This window comes from Natator depressus, chromosome 4 (assembly GCF_965152275.1).
Source record: "Natator depressus isolate rNatDep1 chromosome 4, rNatDep2.hap1, whole genome shotgun sequence".
NCBI lineage: Eukaryota > Metazoa > Chordata > Testudines > Cheloniidae > Natator > Natator depressus.
In genome coordinates this window covers 26,216,204-26,237,280 of record NC_134237.1, presented here as the reverse complement: position 1 = coordinate 26,237,280, position 21,077 = coordinate 26,216,204, and positions in this window count along the sequence as shown.

Here is a 21,077-nt window from a genome sequence, read left to right as displayed (position 1 = left end):
ACTGGACCTGGTCAAGATAGATAAGAGACAAATGAGAGGACATAATAGAGGTATGCAAAAAAAAAAAAAAAGGTGCCCCAGTTCCCGTGCGGGGGGGGGGGGAGGCACGAGACAGCAGTCACAAACAGCCCCCAGCTTCTTTATCACTGCTTCATTATTCTCCAATCTTCACTCCCTGCTCCAGAATTCATACATCCCAATACTATAGCTATGAAATATATGGTCCGTTCTGCATAATATTAGGCCCCATGCTGTATATAACTGAAATAACAAGGTACTACAAACAACAGCTTATGCACCGTCTCTGCATATCAGCTCATTTAATGAGAGGCATGCAACAGTCCCTGATGCTTTACAGACTGTGTCTAGAAAGACCATCATCTTGTCAGTGCAGAAAAAAATCTGCTTCTCCAAGCAAACTGAATCTGCTTATCAGCTGCAAATAGAAGCCTTGAGCCTGGCAGTTTTTCAAAGAGTGGAACTGGTGAAAGGTGTTTCTAAATTACATCTGAAACAATCACTTGCTTTGAAGTTCTGATATGTCATGTTGTGCTGCCAATCAAGATATGCCAGGAGCACATCTTGTTGCATCATACCATGTCTGGCATAACCAAAACAAAGCCTTATACAACATGTGCTTGACAGGACTGAATTAAGTGTCACCATACTTCAAAAAACAAAAATATCTTGAGAAGGTGCTAATATTCTGAGCCCTTATTTCAGCAGCAAATCAAGGCTGTGTGAGTAAGCTTACCTAGCAGCATCCTTAAAATAAAGTACACTCTCTCTCCTTTTTCCTTAATTTTTCACGTACCCCTTCATCCTAAGGCTCGAGCATTTTCCCTTTTGTTATCAGTAGCTGTATCACAACACAAACCCTGCTTTTGACAGAGAGATGGCAAGTACATGAAGAATGTACTTCCGCTATGTAACCCGATATTTGAGGTGAGAAGAGTAGTCGCTGAAGATGGAGGATTGGGACTGGGCATCAGATTTAAGGCCCGCAAGGTATATTGTGATCTAGTCTGGCCTCCTGCATAACACAGGCCAAAGAACCTCACCCCGTAACTTCTGTATGAGTTAGAGCATATCTTTTAGAATGATATCCACTCTTGATTTAACAGTTTCAAGTGATGGGAGACTCCGCCACATCCCTAGGTAGTTGTTATTGGTCTTATTGTAGTGCCTAGGAGCCCTAGGCAACAAACCAAGATGCCACTGTGCCAAACGCTGTACAAACCACAGAACAAAGACAGTCCCTGCCCCAAAATCTTACACTCTAATCATAAAATGAGAAAAAACAGATGGGCTACAGACAGGGGAGTACAAGGAAACAGTGAGGCAGTATTTGTCAACAAGATAGGTAGTGGTCTCATCATACCAGCAGCCAAACATTGTCAAGTATTTTGTAGGCATCATGGCAGGGCACAATTTTAAAGAGGGATTTAAAGGAAGATAATGAGATTGCTCTGTGGATGGCTACGAGGGTGTCCTCCCAACTGTGAGGGACAGTAGGAGAGAGAACACAAAAGTGCTTGTTTGGAAATTTAACAAATGGGCAATGGGTGCTGGTATCATGGGCCAGTTGACTTTTTGATTCTGAATGAGAGAGTATAGGTAGGGTGGGAATAGGTAGTGAACAGCCTTGAGAGTGAAGACAAGTGGCTTATGTTTGATACAATAGAAAAGAGGGAGCCAGTTAATGGATGCCAGGAGGGGGATGACATGACTGAAGCAATGGACTCGGAAATTATCTTTTCAGCAGCATTCTGAATGGATACATGTGGGGCAAAACTGCATTCGTCAAGGCCAGAGAAAACGATGTTACAGTAAGTGAGACGTGAGGTAATGAAAACTTGACTGAGCGTTTTTGCTGTGTGAAGGGATAGGAAAGGCTGTACCTTAGAGACATTATGCAGAAAGAATCTGCAAGATTTAGATGTAGCCTGGATGTGAAGACCTAGAAAGAGGGCAGAGTCCAAGCAGCCACCCAGTGTGTGGCCTGAGTGACAGGCAGGATGGCGGTGGTGTTCACAGTGATTGAGGAAGGAGGTAGCAGGAAGGATTTTTGGGAGAAGACTAAGGGCTCTATTTTAGCCATGTGGAGCTTGAGCTGATGGCTAGACATCCACGTGGAGGTGTCAGAGACACAGACTGAGAATTTAGTTTGGAAAGAAGGATGCAGGTCTGGAGTAGAAAGGTAGACTAGTGATTCATCACCTTAGACATAGTGGTTGACATGGGTGGCGGGTGGAGCCCCCCTTTGGGGAGGCTAGCCCCTCCTCTGCTCTTTCTGCCTGCCCCCCCAGGGTGTGAGCTCCCCATACCCTTTGGCCGGAAGAGCCCCAAGCTGCCTTGAGACTCCCTCACCCTCCCACCCAACAGGAGCCCCAAGCCAGCCAAAGCCCCGAGCCCCCCACAACACACCTGCTCGGAGGAGCCCCCAGCCAGCCGCCCCTCCCCAGACCCCAAGCCGCCCAGAGAAAAGCATACATCTCTATTCTCCTCAGCCACCCCGGAACCTGCATGGGGCATAATAAATCAAAAACGTCCCCCACAAAACCCCACAACCAGGGGTCTGGCAGCCGCGGCAGCGCCAGGGGAGGCTCAGCCTCCCCTGGCCTATTATCCCCGCCGGCCATAGTGATTGAATGTGTTTGTGGGTAAGATTACCCAGAGAGAAGGTGTAGAGGGCGAAGAAAAGGTAACCAAGGATAAGATATGAGGAACCGCCATGGAAAGTTGGAGGTAAGTTATTCCAATAATTAATTCCTTCACTTAAAATTTATTTCCAGTTTGATTTTCAATATTGCCACTCCCATGCTTTAAAAATTTATGAATTAGGTGCTAAAATCTTGAATTTTAAAAAATTAAATTAAATGGGTTTTTTCTCTTCTGTGGTTGGAGACTTTAGGGTTCACATTTTTAAGCCCTGCTCTGCAGCTCTGAGGGCTAGAAAAAGAAAGATTTGAGATTCCCAAATGATAAGATGATTTCAGAAGTTGGCTTTGAGAAAACCCCCCACATTGTGGAATTTGCATTAAAATTGCAAGCCTTGGCAATACTAGATTTTGTGTAGCTTCAACTTTCAACCATTGGATCATGTTAGGCCTTTTTTGCTAGATTAGAGAGTCCTCTTCTATCAGAAATCTCTGCCCCAGATAGGTACAATTAGATTGCTGTCAAGTCACGTCAACTTTCTCTTGGATAAACTAAATAGATTGAGCTTCTTAAGTCTGTCACTATGAGGCATGTTTTCCAGACTTTGCATCATTCTTGGAGCTCTTTGCTGAACCCTTTCCAATATTTCAACATCTTTTGTGAAGTGTGACATCAGAACTGTGCACAATATTTCAGTAATGGTTTCACTAATGCCATATACCGAGGTACTACCACCTCTCTACCCCTACCTGATATTCCTGTGCTTACACATCCAAGGATCACATTTGTACTTTTACCTACAGCAACACACTGGGGGCTCATGTTCAGTTGGTTATTTATCATTACCCCTAAGACTTTTTCAGAGTTACTTCTTTTCAGGAAACCATTTCTCCCTGGTTATGAGTATGACCTACTTGTTTTGTTCTTAGATGTATGACCTTGCATTTAGTTGTTTTAAACCTCATGTTGTTCAAATAGCCCATTTTACCAAGTGACCAAGTGATCCAGCTTGGTCTGTACTACTCACCTGTCCCCATCATTACTTAGCACTCCACCAATTTTTGTGTCATCTGCAAGTTTTACCAGCAATGATTTTATATTTTCTTCCAGATCATTGATAAAGATACTGAATGGCATTGGACCAAGAACAGATCCCTGTGGGACCCTCTGACAGGGTGTATCTACCACACACTGGCCCAGCAGGGGTTAATTGCGCACTGTGGGCTGAGGAGGCCACACTCCTCTGCCCCTGCTGGCCATGCTCAACCTGGAGACAGGATATAAGAGGAAGCATCTCCATTCAATTGGGCCAGACTGCTGAGAAGGAAGGATGTGCATTGCAGGCTCCCTCAGAGGAGCTGCCAGAGCCCCAGACCACGGAGGCGAGACATGCTGAGTCCCAGACAGATCCCCAGCTGCCTGCAGAAGCCAGAGAAGGGATTGAGCCTTCAGGAATTTCGCTGGTCGACGACCCCAGAGACCCAGAGGGCCCATGGACTACTGCATTGGAAGACAGGTAGGAAGTAGCCCAAGGGAAATAGACATTGATCTGGTTATAGGACCGGGAAATAGGCCAGTGTGTTTTGGCAGATCCCCGCTGACCCAGTGGTGAATACAGTCACCACTGACAGGGCCCTGGGTGGACGCAGTGGAATAGGGAGGGCCTGGGTCACCCTACTTCGGCCGCCACCTTCCTTGGGCAACTAGGCCCCGCAACTCCACACAGGAGGGCAGCTATAGGGACTCTGGCCACTGGGCCATGCTGCCCTGAGAGCAAGGGCAGCCCCAAGGGACCCGCCCCAGCTCACCTCCGCCTCCCTGGGCCTGAGCACAAAGCTGCCGCTTGCTTCTCAGCCCTCCCCGGCTTCTCACGCGAACAGCTGATTTGCGGGAAGTCGGCGGGCGGGGGGAGGGGGGCGGAGAAGCAGAGCGGGGTGGCGCGTTCAGGGGAGGAGGTGGAGCGGAGGTGAGGTGAGCTGGGGCCGGGCAGAGAGCTGCCGGTGGGTGCTCTGCACCCACCAAATTTTCCGTATGGGTGCTCCAGCCCCAGAGCACCCATGGAGTCGGCGCCTAAGGCGCCACTTTTGATGTGATCGGTGGGGGGAGTGGTCGCTCCCCCTGCTCCCCCCCTAGCTACCCTCCCCCGCCCCTAGGAGCCAGAGGGACCTGCCAGATGCTTCCTGGGAGCTTTCCCAGGTAAGCACCGCCAGGACTCCTTACCTCGCCCCCCGGCAGGTTCCTCTGGCTCTTAGAGGCAGGGTGGGCACCCACTACGGTGGCCCACGAGACCCTCCTGCCCCGTTCTGGGGGCAGTCAGGGGACAGGGGACGGGGGGTGGATGGGGCCAGGGGCCGGGGGGGGGGTGTCAAGGAACGCGGGGGGTTGGATGAGGCAGGAGTCCTTGGGGACGGGGGTGGGTCACGACCCCCTCGTGGGGTGAGGAAGGAACCAGTTGTTATGATTTTGGCAGCTCATCACTGTGCCTACCCCACAACAAATACTCCCATTGGATGATGATTCTCCATTTACAAATTCCTTTTTGCAATGTAAGAGTTAACCAGTTTTTAAATCCATTTAATATGGGTTACATTGATTTTATAAAGTGCTATTTTTTTATTATTTTTTTTACTCAGAATGTCATGCAGGACTAAGTTAAATGCCTTACAGAAGTCTAAGTATATTATGTCAACCCAGTTACCTTTCTCCAATTCTTTTAATACTCTAGGGTGCAAGCTATTTGATTCTGCAGATTTAAAACCGCTTAACTTTAATAGTTGCTATTTAACATCCTCACTACTGATTACTGATGGAATAGAAAGGATTTAATTATCACTGTAAGATATGAATACATCATCTTGCTTCTTTCTGAATACAGAATAGAAATATTTATCAAATACTTCTACCTTTTCTACATCATTGATAACTGTACCATCCATGTCTAGTATCCTTTTCTACATCATTGATAACTATACCATCCATGTCTAGTACCTTTAATAGAATTTTGATTTTCTTATATATTACAAAAATTCCTTCTTATTTCCTTAACTCTATTGACCATAGATTTTTCATGGATACCTTTAGCTTCCATTATCAATTGTCTGCATTCCTAATTGCTCATTTCTACTCATTGCTATCAATTTCCCCATTTTTTCTATTTGTTATATATTGACTTTTTATTGCTGCTTTCACCTCCACTCTTAATCAGTCAAAAACAAAACAAAAAACCCTCCACCAACACAGTCTGTCTTTTATGATTGCAGAAATATTCTTTTGGAGCATCTAATTCTCCATTATCATTCAGAATTTTATGTTTAAATATTTCCTTCCGCTCATAATTGTTTTCAGCTGTGGTAAACTGGCCTTTTTAAAGCACTGTGTATTTATATATTACTAGGTAGAATTATGTTCTGTTTGCATATAGCAAATTAAATTAGACCATTATCACTAACACCTAGGCCATCATCAGTTTTTGTTCAGTGATTGATTCATCTTTATCCATCAGAACAAGGGCTAATATAGAATCACCCTGAGTTGGTTCATGAGACTTTCATACGTCCCTCAGATTGAAATCTCCCTTGATAACACAATTTTTCTTTCTATACTTTTTATAAATAGATGTTTAGAGAGGTTCTCATCCTATTCCCATATGTGAATTAGTGGTATTTAGCAGAGTCCTAACAGTACCCCATTCTGTGATTTATCAGTTAGTATAGTGATCTGTAAGTATTCCAAGTTTTGTCATTCTGAATTGTCAGTTATTCTAAAGTAGGTAATTGTATACGTTATATAGTGTTCCATCCTTCCTCCCCTCTACCCACTCTCTTTCCAAACTAAGTTGTATCCAGTGATTTTAACTTTCCAGTTACTTGACTCATCCCTCAAACATTTTGATAGAAAATACAAAGTTGAGACCACCTCCCTTGTGTGAGGTGCAAAAGTCCTGAGGCTGAACTTTAATTCAGGTCTTGTATGCATTCTTTCAAAATACCTTTTTTGTTTTAAAAAAGGTGTTCTTCAGAGCACATGTACACAACTACTTGCACGCAATAGTAGAGATGTGTCCATATCATAACACCCAGATTTGGGTTCTGGTTCATGACCATATGCACTAGAGTAGGAGTACCTCCTTATTGAACTTGGATAAATATTCCACCCCAAACTATAAATAGGCTTAACTTCACTCAAAACTCAGCCCAAGTCACCTCAGAACTTATCAAAACTTTGTGAAAATGCACAGCAAAATCTGGGTTAGTAATGAATCCCAAAACCCGGAAAGATTCCATATGTAAAATTTTCACACAGCTTTAATCCAAGGTGGATACAACATGGAGTTTGCGAAATTTGACAGCAAAACATATAAGTGGTTGGACACCAGGAGTGTCAAATTCCTTTATCTCTGTGGAAGTTGGGGAAATAAGTTAACATTCACAATCAGTTCTAACTTCTTCAAATGCCGAAATAGACATTTAAATGACATATATTACGCTACAAAGACTAAATCAACAAGTTAAAGCTCAAGAAGTAGGTAGGATAGAATGTTTGCAGTGGGACCTTGTCTGAGATGGAGCTGAAGTGGCCCAAAATTGATTTTAATGCACCTTGGAAATTCTTTTGTTTAATGTTCCCAATTTGTGCATGAATGTTTTGTTTCACAGACTGTGAGAGGAGAAAAAAAATGACTGCAGAAGATGTGACAGGTTTAATTATATTTGAGGATATAGAGGAGATCAAAGCTGAAGAGATAAAAGCAGCAGCTACTGTATGGGCTGAAAAATATCTCCTGAATCATAAACACCCGTAAGTACAGTGCTTCAGAATCAGCCACCTTTAAGTCAGGAGAGAGTCACAGCTGAAATGAAAGTCCTCTAGTTACAATATTTTATGACTTGCATTGGCTGCCTTTGGCTAGCCCAGTACTTACACAGGCACCAAAATGTCTGGGATCATTCACAAAAAAACAGTAAACCAAACATTTCCACCTAGGTCAGTGGCTCTAAAATAGCCCCCCCACGAGTGGTGTTGCTTGTGGATTGCTCTGCAGAGATGGCAGTTGGCTGTGGGCCAATAACATCCATCTTTATCAGCAAATATAATTGGAACCCCTACTGCGGTAACAACTCTGTCACACTTTTCATTAGCTGGGAACGTTTTATTTTGGGAGGAATGGGTTTCTTTTCCTCCCAGGTTTCAGTGGTAATGTATGATCCATTAATAACAAAATGTATCAAAACTAATAGATCTTTTTGAATGTTTATATATAAAGAGAGTAAGATGTAATGATGTGCTGCCAACCTTTTAATAAAGGTGTCTCTCAAAATAATTTTGCCTCTGTCCCCCCCGCAATTACATACTCTATCCCCTGCCCCCAAAGCCAACAGTTCTATACTCTTCCCCTAAAAAATCTTTCCATTGTTTCAGTGCCCCCTCTGAATCCATTAATCCTTCCACCCCCACCCACAGTCTAGTACCCTTGACGTATTCTTTCCCCATCCTTAACATCTCATGGAAGCTCCTTTAGTGGACTTCCTTTCCTGCAGCAGCAGCAGCAAGTGGTTGTCCTGTAGCCTTTACTGGCAAATTAGTCGTAGTCAGGCCATCATGTGGTCTCTGGTTATGGGGTGGATAGTCTCCCCTAGTCTGTGAGAGTGAGGATGCTGTGTGGAGTGAGTTTTACATGGGTGCTATTGAAGGGTCATTGGAAGGAACTGGGATCCAGGCTTCTTCCCACGATTGACTCTTCAGGCACCAGCAGGGAGAGAACTGGGCTATACAATCTACAGTTGAGACTGCAGCAGTTTGGTCCCCTGTTCCCCTCCTCCTCCTCCGCCTGTGTTGCTCCAGCCACTGCCTCCCTACTGCCAGAGTCTTTACCCAGTGCCGTAGTCTTTCATTTTCATTGGAAAGGCTCTGGCAGCAGGATACTACACTGCTAAAAATAGCAGTGTAAATTGAGGAGGGACTGGTTGTATGCACAGAGAGCCATGTAGGGTACAAACCCGAAGGTTCTGGCATATCTGTGCTCTACTGACTTAAGCAATGCCTTGCCACCTACACTGCTCTTTATACCCTTGCTGGGGGTAGGACGCACAGTGTATGTACTCGACATGAGCGTGCAGTGGAGCTATAGCCTTCAAGTCAGTTCTACTATGAAAACAGACATCTTCTTATTCAAGAGAACCACTCCCTTTATTCAGCATCGTAGTCCCTGATAACAAATAGGCATTTTGTTCATGCTAGTCCTGCAGAACAAGCAGTAATGGGAGAGGGAGCTGAATTCTATTTCTTCTCACGAGTCATCAACAGAATTGTTAACTAAATTCAAATTTCAGGGCTCAATTCTTCCCTCGGTTACACGTGTTCAATTCCACTGAACAGAGTAAAGTATAAACTGAAGACAGTGGAATTGCACAGGCTAAACCCGAGGACACAATCTGGCCTGTAGAATCTTTATAACTGCTGCTGAAGTGTGAGAAGAAAAGAACCCAGCTTCACTTTCAGCTCCCACGTTGATTTCCTAGGGCTGGCAATTAGAAATAATATTTTGATCTCTGTGGAATAATTACAAATCCTAAAAAAAAAACCAAAAAAACTAGGAGTACTTGTGGCACCTTAGAGACTAACAAATTTATTTGGGCATAAGCTTTTGTGGGCTAAAACCCACTTCATCAGATGCATGGAGTGGAAAATACAGTAGGAAGATATATATACACAGAGAACATGAAAAAATGGGGGTTGCCATACCAACTGTAACAAGACCAATCAATTAAGATGGGCTATTACCAATTAATTAAGATGGGCTATTATAAGAAAAAAAAACTTTTGTAGTGATAATCAGGATGGCCCATTTCAAACAGTTGACAAGAAGGTATGAGTAACAGTAGGGGGGAAAAATTAGCATGGGGAAATAGTTTTTACTTTGTGTAATGACCCATCCACTCCCAGTCTTTATTCAAGCCTAATTTAATGGTGTCCAGTTTGCAAATTAATTCCAATTCTGCAGTTTCTCGGTGGAGTCTGTTTTTGAAGTTTTTTTGGTTGGAGAATTGTGACTTTTAGGTCTGAAATTGAGTGACCAGGGAGGTTGAAGTGTTCTTGTCAACTGTTTGAAATGGGCCATCCTGATTATCACTGCAAAAGTTTTTTTTTCCTCTGGCTGATAATAGCCTACCTTAATTGATTGGTCTTGTTACAGTGTGTATGGCAACACCCATTTTTTTCATGTTCTCGGTGTATATATATCTTGCAACTGTATTTTCCACTCCATGCATCCGATGAGGTGGGTTTTAGCCCACGAAAGCTTATGCCCAAATAAATTTGTACTCCTTGTTTTGTTTTGTTTTGCTGATACAGACTAACATGGCTACCACTCTGAAACCTGTCACAAATCCTAGTTATTCTACCTGGATAAATCTCTTTTCTTTCACAGTCTAATTTTACCTTCATGAAAATAACCAATCCCTTTACTCACACAATGGTTATATGGACAAAAGTTGCTAAAATTCTTGAATACTTACTATTCTCCCGTCCTTCACCCTCGCTTTATGACAGTCTGCTGTTTCCCCTAGGAGTTTGCCTATTTTTGTATGAAGAGTGGGACTGTTTTGGTTTTACTAGATTTAATCAATTGCTTGATTAAAAATGAACAGATATAGTCCTTTGATCAATTAAGGACACAATATAATTACAGACAGACCAATACTTTCCAAAATCAGTAATTTTACATTATAATGATACTTTAATGATCAGATGCATATCACACTTAAAAGAAATAATTTTTAAAATTTTTAACAGAAGCAGATTATCTATAATCCATGCAGTACTTTAAAAAGTCCTATGAGAATCAAACCTTCACAGCCACACTGGGGTAGTCCCTCTGCAGTTGCTAGGAGAGGTTCTCTCTTTCCCGTTGCCAGTCCAGTCACTAGCAACCGCAGGGAGGCTTCAGCTTTGTGCTCAAATCTGGGACAGGCTTATCAGTCCTACAGTGGGTATCAGAGGGACTAAAATTATATTTCCAAGTCCATCCCCCTACAAAGGATGCCCTTTCCGAAATAAACCTAGATACCTTGTTAGCTTTAGAGAAGGAGATAAGACAAAGTCCAGCGTTTCAGGCCTTAGAGTGAGCGCCAACAGAAAACTCCAAGGGACGGTTAAGCTGTATATATTCAATTCCCAAGTCCACTGGGGTATACTGACCAGTTTTAAATCTAAAGCCCTTAAACCTCTTTATGGCTGCCCAGCTGTCTTGCAGGGAAAAGCTCAAAGCCATGGTTTACAATGGGGATTTTCCAGCAAAAATTAGATCTGAGCAAAGCCTCTGGTAGCTTGGATACATGGTTATGCTATGGGAGATTCCTAAGAAGATATACGAGCTACAGGAGACTTATTGGAAAGCAATACTGTACAGTAGGAGGGGCTGAGAATTAAGCCTGTGTGTTACTCCAAGGTTTTTCACCTCCGTTATGAGATCCATTCCTCATGTCCTAAAAATCTGGCAGTGAAAATGATGATTTATTTAACTGCCTTGATTTCAGCATAACCAGAAGAGCTCCTAAAGTAGGTTATTGTGTTCACACTCCATTGAGTAAGGGTGGTCAGCTTTCTAGTGAATCTAGAAAAATCTATATTGCAGCTGTAACGTGGGCAGCCACCTCACAAGCACTCTCATGGCCACAGGTCATTCTGCAGTACCCTGCCTCTGTTTTCCCCTCTGCAAGGCCCTTAAAAAACTCATCCAGTTCAAAGAGCCCCCTACTGGGGTCCAAATCATTGAGTCCTTAGGTGCATATTAACCCTCTAAACCCCAACCCCAGTTCAGTTCTTGCTCCTGATAATCCAAGACTCTTTCAAAAATAGAACACAAATTCACACAGGCTTCATCCCAGTTTCAGCTGGGCAGAGCCCTGCCTCCCTGAGTGACTGTTGTTCTGCTTTCCAGCATTTCCAGCTTTGAGTTTATCTTTCTCTACAGACCTTTCCAGCTGGTCCTTTGTGGTCTCTCCCCTGCTTGGACAGGGTCTCTTCCATGCATTCCTGCCTGGAGAGCTGTTCTCACTCCTTCTTACTTCTTGAGCTTTTACCCCTGCTGACCCCGGGCTCTGCAAGAGCCTTCTTAGACCCTGCAGGGTTTCTACAGCTGCAGTTTCCTGAGCTTTCCCTCTTCATTGCAACTTCCTGCTCCTTTTGTAGTGGAGTCAGGTGATTCCTCATGGGAGGGCGTCTGATCCTGTCATCAGGATTGGCTTAGCGACCCATGGGGCAAGCCACCCAATTACAAATACCTTTACCTAGATTTTATTTACTGGGATTCACAATGGATTCCAGTGTCTTGATTCTAAACTTTCACAGTGCCCAGTCCAAAAGGAGTAGACAAAAATGTGACCGGATGTGATGCATGATATTTCTCTTCTCTCAGAAGTGCCAGTGTATTTTATGTCACATCTAGAGAATTTATACCTTATTAGATAATGGAAGAGAGGTATTTTTCTTTAAATTCTATATTCAAGATGTTAAGTCTATTTATAATTCACCAGGTTTCCACAATAAAACACTTCACCTTTATTGAGGATATTAAAGTTCTATTTTCATTTCCTAGTTGCCTTAGTCTTTCACCATTCAACATAGGTAGGTACAGAAGATAAGCCCTTCTCAGAGACATCAAGAAAATGTGTTACCTTTAAAGCAACACCCTTCAGAAATCAGTACATAGATTATGCTGATCCACTGATGTGGTTTCTTTTTAAAATTTATAACAGATGTGTCAGTAATCTTTATTTTTTTCAGAATATGCTGTGTGATACAATATGTTGCAACCCCTACTACAAATTATTACTGTATATGTTGCCGAGGTCTGGAAATATTTTGTGTTTTTAGCTATCACAATTAGGATATAAGAATTAGAGGTAAACTGTCTAATTGTCAGCAATTTCCTAGTAATACATAATAAACTAAACAATTTATTAGGACCCCACTGATTCAAGCACTGTTGATGTAATCTGTATTATGTTTGATTACACAAACTTAAGAAATCCTTTCAGTTCAGACTGAGGCTTATGACAGATATAAAAAAAGGATAAAAAGTACCTCAGGTCTGGAAAGGTCTGGGTAAACATTGGCCATGTTTGACAGTTGAACATATCTGGAAACTCCACCCATAATCACATCTATTCTGACGTGAACATGGACGAAAACAAGAGAGAAAAATACGAGTAGCTCTGCTGCTTTGCACTCATGCAAAAAGCCACAAATACTCAGTGTCTGATTTCCAGTGAGGCTTCAATCTGGGCTCTGCTTGTGCAGAAGCATCTCTGCCTGTAGAGCAGCCTCCAGACTTGCTTTTCCAGTAATAACACCTGCCTGCTCAAGGTGATGAATCAGGCCCTTAGCACGTAAGTGATGATTTTCATATAAGTAGGAGTTTGTTCATTGGATTCCAGGAAGCATTCCCCAGTATATTAACAATTTTAAAGTGGGTCACAGTTTGAACCAAAACAGTTTCATATTCTCCATTTTAAAATAGTCATCCTTCAATTGAGTTTCTCTGTTTAGAATTCAAACTAGCACAACAGACATTACTGTGCTTTTGCATCATTATTTTTCTTTCACACTGTACAGTACGTTCTGAGAGTGTAAGCAAACCACGTCAGAAATGGACAGGAAAAGTTTCTTCTCGCAGTTCTACAAATGGACATGAGTTTGGATTAGGGCTAGCGCTTAACAGGGGCTAGCAGAATCACAGGATCATAATGAAGTTTAGAAGTGTTAGCTCACTATAAAATAAATCCATGGTTGTTAAATCACTTCGGGGACTTTTTTCTCATAAGTACCCCTGGTTATCCTAAAAAAAGATGTGAACTGTTAAAAAAAAATAGACCAAATTCTCCAGTAACTAACCCACGTAGTCCCACTGAAAGCAAGAATTCCTTTGGCTATAAATCACTGGAGAATTTGTTTAGTATTATTCAAATATATATAGTCCCAGTCTGAGATCATTAGCCACAACTCACAGTGCTGTTTTGTTTGGAAAGTTTTCTGCTATGTTACATTCACGCCCAACACGTACAGTTGTGTACCCTGACTCCATGCCAGAGCCCAAAATGTTGTGTCTGTATTGCATTGGATTGGCGCGCGCGCGCACAAACACACACTTTTCATGTACTACAGAGGATCATCAACAAGAGAATTAAATGCTAATATATCATCAAATCATAGGCTTTATAGAAATATGGAGATGTAAATGGTTTCGCACCCATCTTCACAGCATTCTGGTCCAATTACAGCAATGTTCACCTCAGTAGAGAATGAGAATGCTGATTTTGCTTTAGCAGAAAGCTAGGGAGCTATCCTCCAAATTGCATGCAACACCACCTCCTTGCTATCATTATGAATATTCTAGTGAGAAGAAATTTCATGTTTTCTCTATACCCCTTTAGTCACCAGCAAAGCGAATGCATCCAAGCTCAAGCTCTGATGAGGGCCCAATCTGAAGCCTGTTTGAGTCAATGGAACACTTCCATTAATATTGATAGGCAGCGGTTCATGCCCTTGGAAAGAACGTGTGCAAGGTCAATGCACACCCATGGTCTTGGGAAGCCCACAGATCCAAGCATTAGAGCAGGTGAACATAAAAGTGTAAAGAAAACTTTTGATGTGTATTTTGATAAAGCTTACCTACTCTAGAAGACAACCTCTCAAACCACACGACAAGTAAGAAAGATATTTATTAAAGAGTATTAATGACAGCATGAAAGTACATGTTGTCCCATGGGAATAAGTATTTCAGGATTAGGTCAGTATTGTAACTGAGCTAGGTAGGCTATATACTCAAACTGCATGAGCTGTGGTAAAGAAACTCACTACTGCTGGTTGCCTTGACTCTAAGGACCTGGGGACTAGAAGCCAGGTTTGCAGAGCCTGGGGTTGCTGATATTCCCATGGGGCCACCAACAGGGCATCTAGAGGCACAGCCGGGGAGCACTGTGGAGAGTAGACGTCGCAGGAAGTACTACCCACTAGACCCAGAGTGACACTACCCTGTGGTCCTCTGATTGGCCAACTGCACCTCCTTAACGCCCGAAGGTGGGCCAGGAAGTTGTCTGGGCAGCTATAGCGATCTTGGTTGGCTGCAATGCCAGACTTTGCTTGTAGCCTGATCTTTTGTCCCTGACTCCAACTTGACTTTGACCCTTTTTCCTGCCTCTTGATTCTAACCCAGTATTGCCTCTAATCTCCAGTCTCCGACTCCAGCCTGACACTCACCCTGGTTCCTCCCTTTCGATTCTAACATGGTGCTACCTCTGATCTTCCATCCCTGCTGGGCAGACCTCAGCCCAGCTGTGACCACTAGACAAGACTGCCGACACCTCAGTCCCTTACAGTGACAACTGTACCACAGATTCTGGAGGCAAGTACTATCAGTGCTTCATCTATTAGAGCCGGGAGAGGACCTGTGGAGAGCAAGGTTCCTTAGGCCCACTCTGGCTGAGATCATGTAGGTGAGTTCAATGAACAGAATTAAATAATGGTGAAACACATGCAGAGGTAACATGATGAGTCGAAAGAATAGTAAATATGGCAGGCGACCAGCTTGGCTTAATGGTGAAATCCTAGCGGATCTTAAACATAAAAAAGAAGCTTACAAGAAGTGGAAGGTTGGACATATGACCAGGGAAGAGTATAAAAATATTGCTCGGGCATGTAGGAAAGATATCAGGAGGGCCAAATCGCACCTGGAGCTGCAGCTAGCAAGAGATGTCAAGAGTAACAAGAAGGGTTTCTTCAGGTATGTTGGCAACAAGAAGAAAGCCAAGGAAAGTGTGGGCCCCTTACTGAATGAGGGAGGCAACCTAGTGACAGAGGATGTGGAAAAAGCTAATGTACTCAATGCTTTTTTTGCCTCTGTTTTCACTAACAAGGTCAGCTCCCAGACTGCTGCGCTGGGCATCACAGAATGGGGAAGAGATGGCCAGCCCTCTGTGGAGATAGAGGTGGTTAGGGACTATTTAGAAAAGCTGGACGTGCACAAGTCCATGGGGCCGGACGAGTTGCATCCGAGAGTGCTGAAGGAATTGGCGGCTGTGATTGCAGAGCCACTATCTTTGAAAACTCGTGGCGAATGGGGGAAGTCCCGGATGACTGGAAAAAGGCTAATGTAGTGCCAATCTTTAAAAAAGGGAAGAAGGAGGATCCTGGGAACTACAGGCCAGTCAGCCTCACCTCAGTCCCTGGAAAAATCATGGAGCAGGTCCTCAAAGAATCAATCCTGAAGCACTTACATGAGAGGAAAGTGATCAGGAACAGTCAGCATGGGTTCACCAAGGGAAGGTCATGCCTGACTAATCTAATCGCCTTTTATGATGAGATTACTGGTTCTGTGGATGAAGGGAAAGCAGTGGATGTATTGTTTCTTGACTTTAGCAAAGCTTTTGACACGGTCTCCCACAGTATTCTTGTCAGCAAGTTAAGGAAGTATGGGCTAGATGAATGCACTATAAGGTGGGTAGAAAGCTGGCTAGATTGTCGGGCTCAACGGGTAGTGATCAATGGCTCCATGTCTAGTTGGCAGGCGGTGTCAAGTGGTGTGCCCCAGGGGTCGGTCCTGGGGCCGGTTTTGTTCAATATCTTCATAAATGATCTGGAGGATGGTGTGGACTGCACTCTCAGCAAATTTGCGGATGATACTAAACTGGGAGGAGTGGTAGATACGCTGGAGGGGAGGGATAGGATACAGAAGGACCTAGACAAATTGGAGGATTGGGCCAAAAGAAATCTGATGAGGTTCAATAAGGATAAGTGCAGGGTCCTGCACTTAGGATGGAAGAATCCAATGCACCGCTACAGACTAGGGACCGAATGGCTAGGCAGCAGTTCTGCAGAAAAGGACCTAGGGGTGACAGTGGACGAGAAGCTGGATATGAGTCAACAGTGTGCCCTTGTTGCCAAGAAGGCCAATGGCATTTTGGGATGTATAAGTAGGGGCATAGCGAGCAGATCGAGGGACGTGATCGTTCCCCTCTATTCGACACTGGTGAGGCCTCATCTGGAGTACTGTGTCCAGTTTTGGGCCCCACACTACAAGAAGGATGTGGATAAATTGGAGAGAGTCCAGCGAAGGGCAACAAAAATGATTAGGGGTCTAGAGCACATGACTTATGAGGAGAGGCTGAGAGAGCTGGGATTGTTTAGTCTGCAGAAGAGAAGAATGAGGGGGGATTTGATAGCTGCTTTCAACTACCTGAAAGGGGGTTCCAAAGAGGATGGCTCTAGACTGTTCTCAATGGTAGCAGATGACAGAACGAGGAGTAATGGTCTCAAGTTGCAATGGGGGAGGTTTAGATTGGATATTAGGAAAAACTTTTTCACTAAGAGGGTGGTGAAACACTGGAATGCGTTACCTAGGGAGGTGGTAGAATCTCCTTCCTTAGAGGTTTTTAAGGTCAGGCTTGACAAAGCCCTGGCTGGGATGATTTAACTGGGAATTGGTCCTGCTTCGAGCAGGGGGTTGGACTAGATGACCTTCTGGGGTCCCTTCCAACCCTGATATTCTATGATTCTATGATTCTATGATAGCCAGCCACTGACAGTGAAACCTGTGAATCCCTATGAGTCCCCAGGTGTCTCTGGAGCAAGCACACTGTAGGACAAGGGTTTCTTATGTCTCCGGTGCTGAGGCTTTCCCCTTCTGTCCCATCCTTCCTCAGGTCTCCCAGGTGCGAGGCTCCTTACCTAGGCCTAACTCAGGCCTTGCCTTTCCCCATTTGGATTCTTTAAGTATTTCCTCAGGAGGAGAGGACTGCCTCCTTCTCCTGCTTCCCAGGAGGACTCCTGGCTCTGGTTTTACTCCCAGTGAGAGCTGAGGGGAAGGGACTCAGCTGTCCATGAAAACATGAGTCCCTGCTTCAGCAGTTCAGACCCCTGCAGGAGTGAAAGTAATGGCCCTGTCAGAGTCCATTGCCACATGATGAAAGCAGAATGAAAAGAAGTATGGCATAGGTGTAGGGGACAAAATCCAGGGCACCCTACCTTGCATATCTGCCATACACCATACCCACCACTAGTGAGAGAATATTAACATAAATAACAAGAACAAAACACTGCTTGGTGACTTTTTAATAATCAAACCATAGACTCAGACTCTGAGGCCAGTATATCACAGGCCTGACCGCCTGGATATATCACAGGTCACCAATACCACTCAACACGCAGGCTCTAGACCCAACAACCAAAATTACATTGCATATCACTTTAACAAAAAAAAAACAAAAAAACCCACCACCACCACCACCAATACACCAACACACCAACCAAAAAAAAGCTCTCAGTGCAAAGTAGAAGGGCTTTCCTTAGTTTTCCCTGGAGAATGAGCTTTGACCTATGTGCTCTACTGGGTCTTTGAGAAACTCTGCACAAAGCACTGCTGGTAAATCCTGACAAGCTTATACAGAATTTGAGTCAGTGTCTTTCACTGATAAGGGAGCCTCCCTGAAGCCAACAGAGATCACAGACCTGATATAGATGTAACATACCGGAAAAAGGCACCTTTGCTATACTGTACACAGAGTCTTTTAGATAAAAAATCTTTTAAGAGTTGAACATAAAATGAAGGCAGGCAGCCGGCATGTTATTTGCTGGAAGATGGGAAGGGCATACTTCAGAGTCATTTTAGCCTCTAGAGTAAATAGAGCATTTAAGCAGTTTTAGAAACATTTATTATATATGAGAGCAGAGCCAGTGCAGAGTATTGAATAATCCATATCTCTGACTAAAAATAACAACCAGTGGATCAGATCCTTGGCTATGCACTCTGGTGGTACAAGTAGTGTAGAAAACCAGCACAACTGGCCACCCAGGGATTCTCCTGGTTTGGGGCGGAGCGGGGGATGTCCCTGGATGGCATAAAGCTGGTGTAGCTGGCTCCTACTCCAGTCCTTCCCGTTGAAAAAGGGTGTGCGGAGAGTCGTAACCATGAGGAAGGGGTGTGACCAGGGTACTACAGCACTGTGATGAGTCCAGGCTGGCATATTAGCCCCTTGGGGCAATAGATAGCTTGCCCCCAATCTGCTCTAAACTACATTGGAGATGAGGAAAAACATGTCCCAGAATTAAGTAGCTGCAAATGGTTCCTTTGCAGTTCCTCTCTTCCGCTATAATCAACAGCTATTGTGAGCAGCTGTGGACTGAGCCCTGGCACTGGTAAGCCCCAGTTGTGCCTGTTCAGAACTATTTTGATTGATCACATGGTTATTTATTCAGGGCACGTACATTTAAAATAGGCATCAAACTTTGTGATAAATACTGTGATTGAACTTCAAGTTTCAGGCCACAGCAAATTATTAGAGAGGAGTTTAAAAAAAAGGTAAAAAGAAAAAAGAAAAGGAGTACTTGTGGCACCTTAGAGACTAACTAGTTTATTTGAGCATGAGCTTTCGTGAGCTACAGCTCACTTCATCGGATGCATAGCATATCGTGGAAACTGCAGAAGACATTATATACACACAGAGACCATGAAACAAAACTTCCTCCCACCCCACTCTCCTGCTGGTAACAGCTTATCTAAAGTGATCATCAAGGAGGGCCATTTCCAGCACAAATCCAGGTTTTCTCACCCTTCCCCCCCCCCCACAGACACACATACAAACTCACTCTCCTGCTGGTAATAGCCCATCCCTCTTTGAAACCTCTCTTTATAATGCGCATGATAATCAAGGTGGGTCATTTCCAGCACTAATCTAGGTTTTCTCACCCCCCCCCCACACCCACACCCCTCCAAAAACCACACACACAAACTCACTCTCCTGCTGGCAATAGCTCATCTTACAATGTGCACAGCAATAATCCAAGTTTAACCAGAACGTCTTGGGGGGGGGGGGGGTTGTAGGAAAAAAACAAGGGGAGATAGGCTACCTTGCATAATGACTTAGCCACTCCCAGCAAGGAGGAGTGGGGTGGGAGGAAGTTTTGTTTCATGGTCTCTGTGTGTATATAATGTCTTCTGCAGTTTCCACGATATGCTATGCATCCGATGAAGTGAGCTGTAGCTCACGAAAGCTCATGCTCAAATAAACTAGTTAGTCTCTAAGGTGCCACAAGTACTCCTTTTCTTTTTTCTTTTTACGAATACAGACTAACACGGCTGTTACTCTGAAAAAAAAGGTAGGCAGCTAAAGTGCTTATCACGGAATGCGACGGCATTCTTTTGTCCAATGATGGGAAAGTGTCTCTGTTGTGAAGGTGATGTCACAGAGCAGATGTTTTATTTGTGAGTTCTGGGAATGTTTCCCCTCTAGAAAGCTAGGCCCTGGCAATTGCGCCATTATCTGTGGTTTGACTTGAAGGCAAATCTTTCCACGGTTTTCCTGCAGGAACTGTCACAATTCAGAGTCGTGATTAAACACACGTCTCATGCTGGTCAAGACTCCTCTGTGATATGTTCCGAGACTGAGTTCCTTTCCATTCTATTTTTACATGTTTGGCAATTATATGGCAATAAGTTAAACTTGAGAAATGCAGTAATGTGAAAATGAAGAAATACAGCTTTCCTGTTGAAACAGTATAGTTAAGGGAAAGAGCCAGTTTTTTGTGTGCTCCCAGTAGCAAGTGATTAATAATAGTTAATATGAGAGAAGTGACACATGGCTTTTCAAGTGGATTATAAGGATCTCTATTAGGATGGCTGTGAAATAAACATCTTAGATATGACTTACTGGTCCAGAGGGTTCAGGAAAGAATGCTTTCTCTTATTTCTACAGGTATTTTTAAAAAGATGGAGTCTGCGCTGGCACAAGAATGTTTTAGAAGTAACTGCATTCACTGGTGCTCTCAGTTCTCACACAAGAAGTCAGCTGATAATTCCAAATGAAAAACAAGTGGTGAAGGAAGGACCCATATGCTTCTTTGTCTGTCTTGTAATACAGAGAAATAAACAAAAGAACGGTAAGGATGATTATTTACAAGGAAGCTTGTTGCCCATTAATAAAATACCGGAATAATTCTGACAAACTCAATCAACTGTAATACAATAAGGTTTACCTTATTCTAGCCTTAGCAATATTTCTTTAAGTAATGAGTAGCTAACAGCCACTTGAAGCCTAAGTTTGTTTATGCTTTCAATAGCCCCATTCCCTCACTTCCGTCCAGTCTTTCTGGTTACTGTTGTGGGTTCTTAACTACTTTTCAATTCTTTTTCATAAGGTGACAGAAAACCCACAAACCTCAACAGTGATAACATTTTGTAACCAAGAACTCACTTTTAGAACAGGCTACGGCTGTGTACGAGGTAAGCCTCAGTGCTTCTTTCCCAGAGTTGAATAGAATATTAGCTCATTTTGTTTCACTACAATAGGATTAATTGCCTGGGGACTGATGTTAATGTGTTGCCATGAAAATGCATAGCACTATGTAGCACTTTTTATCTTTAA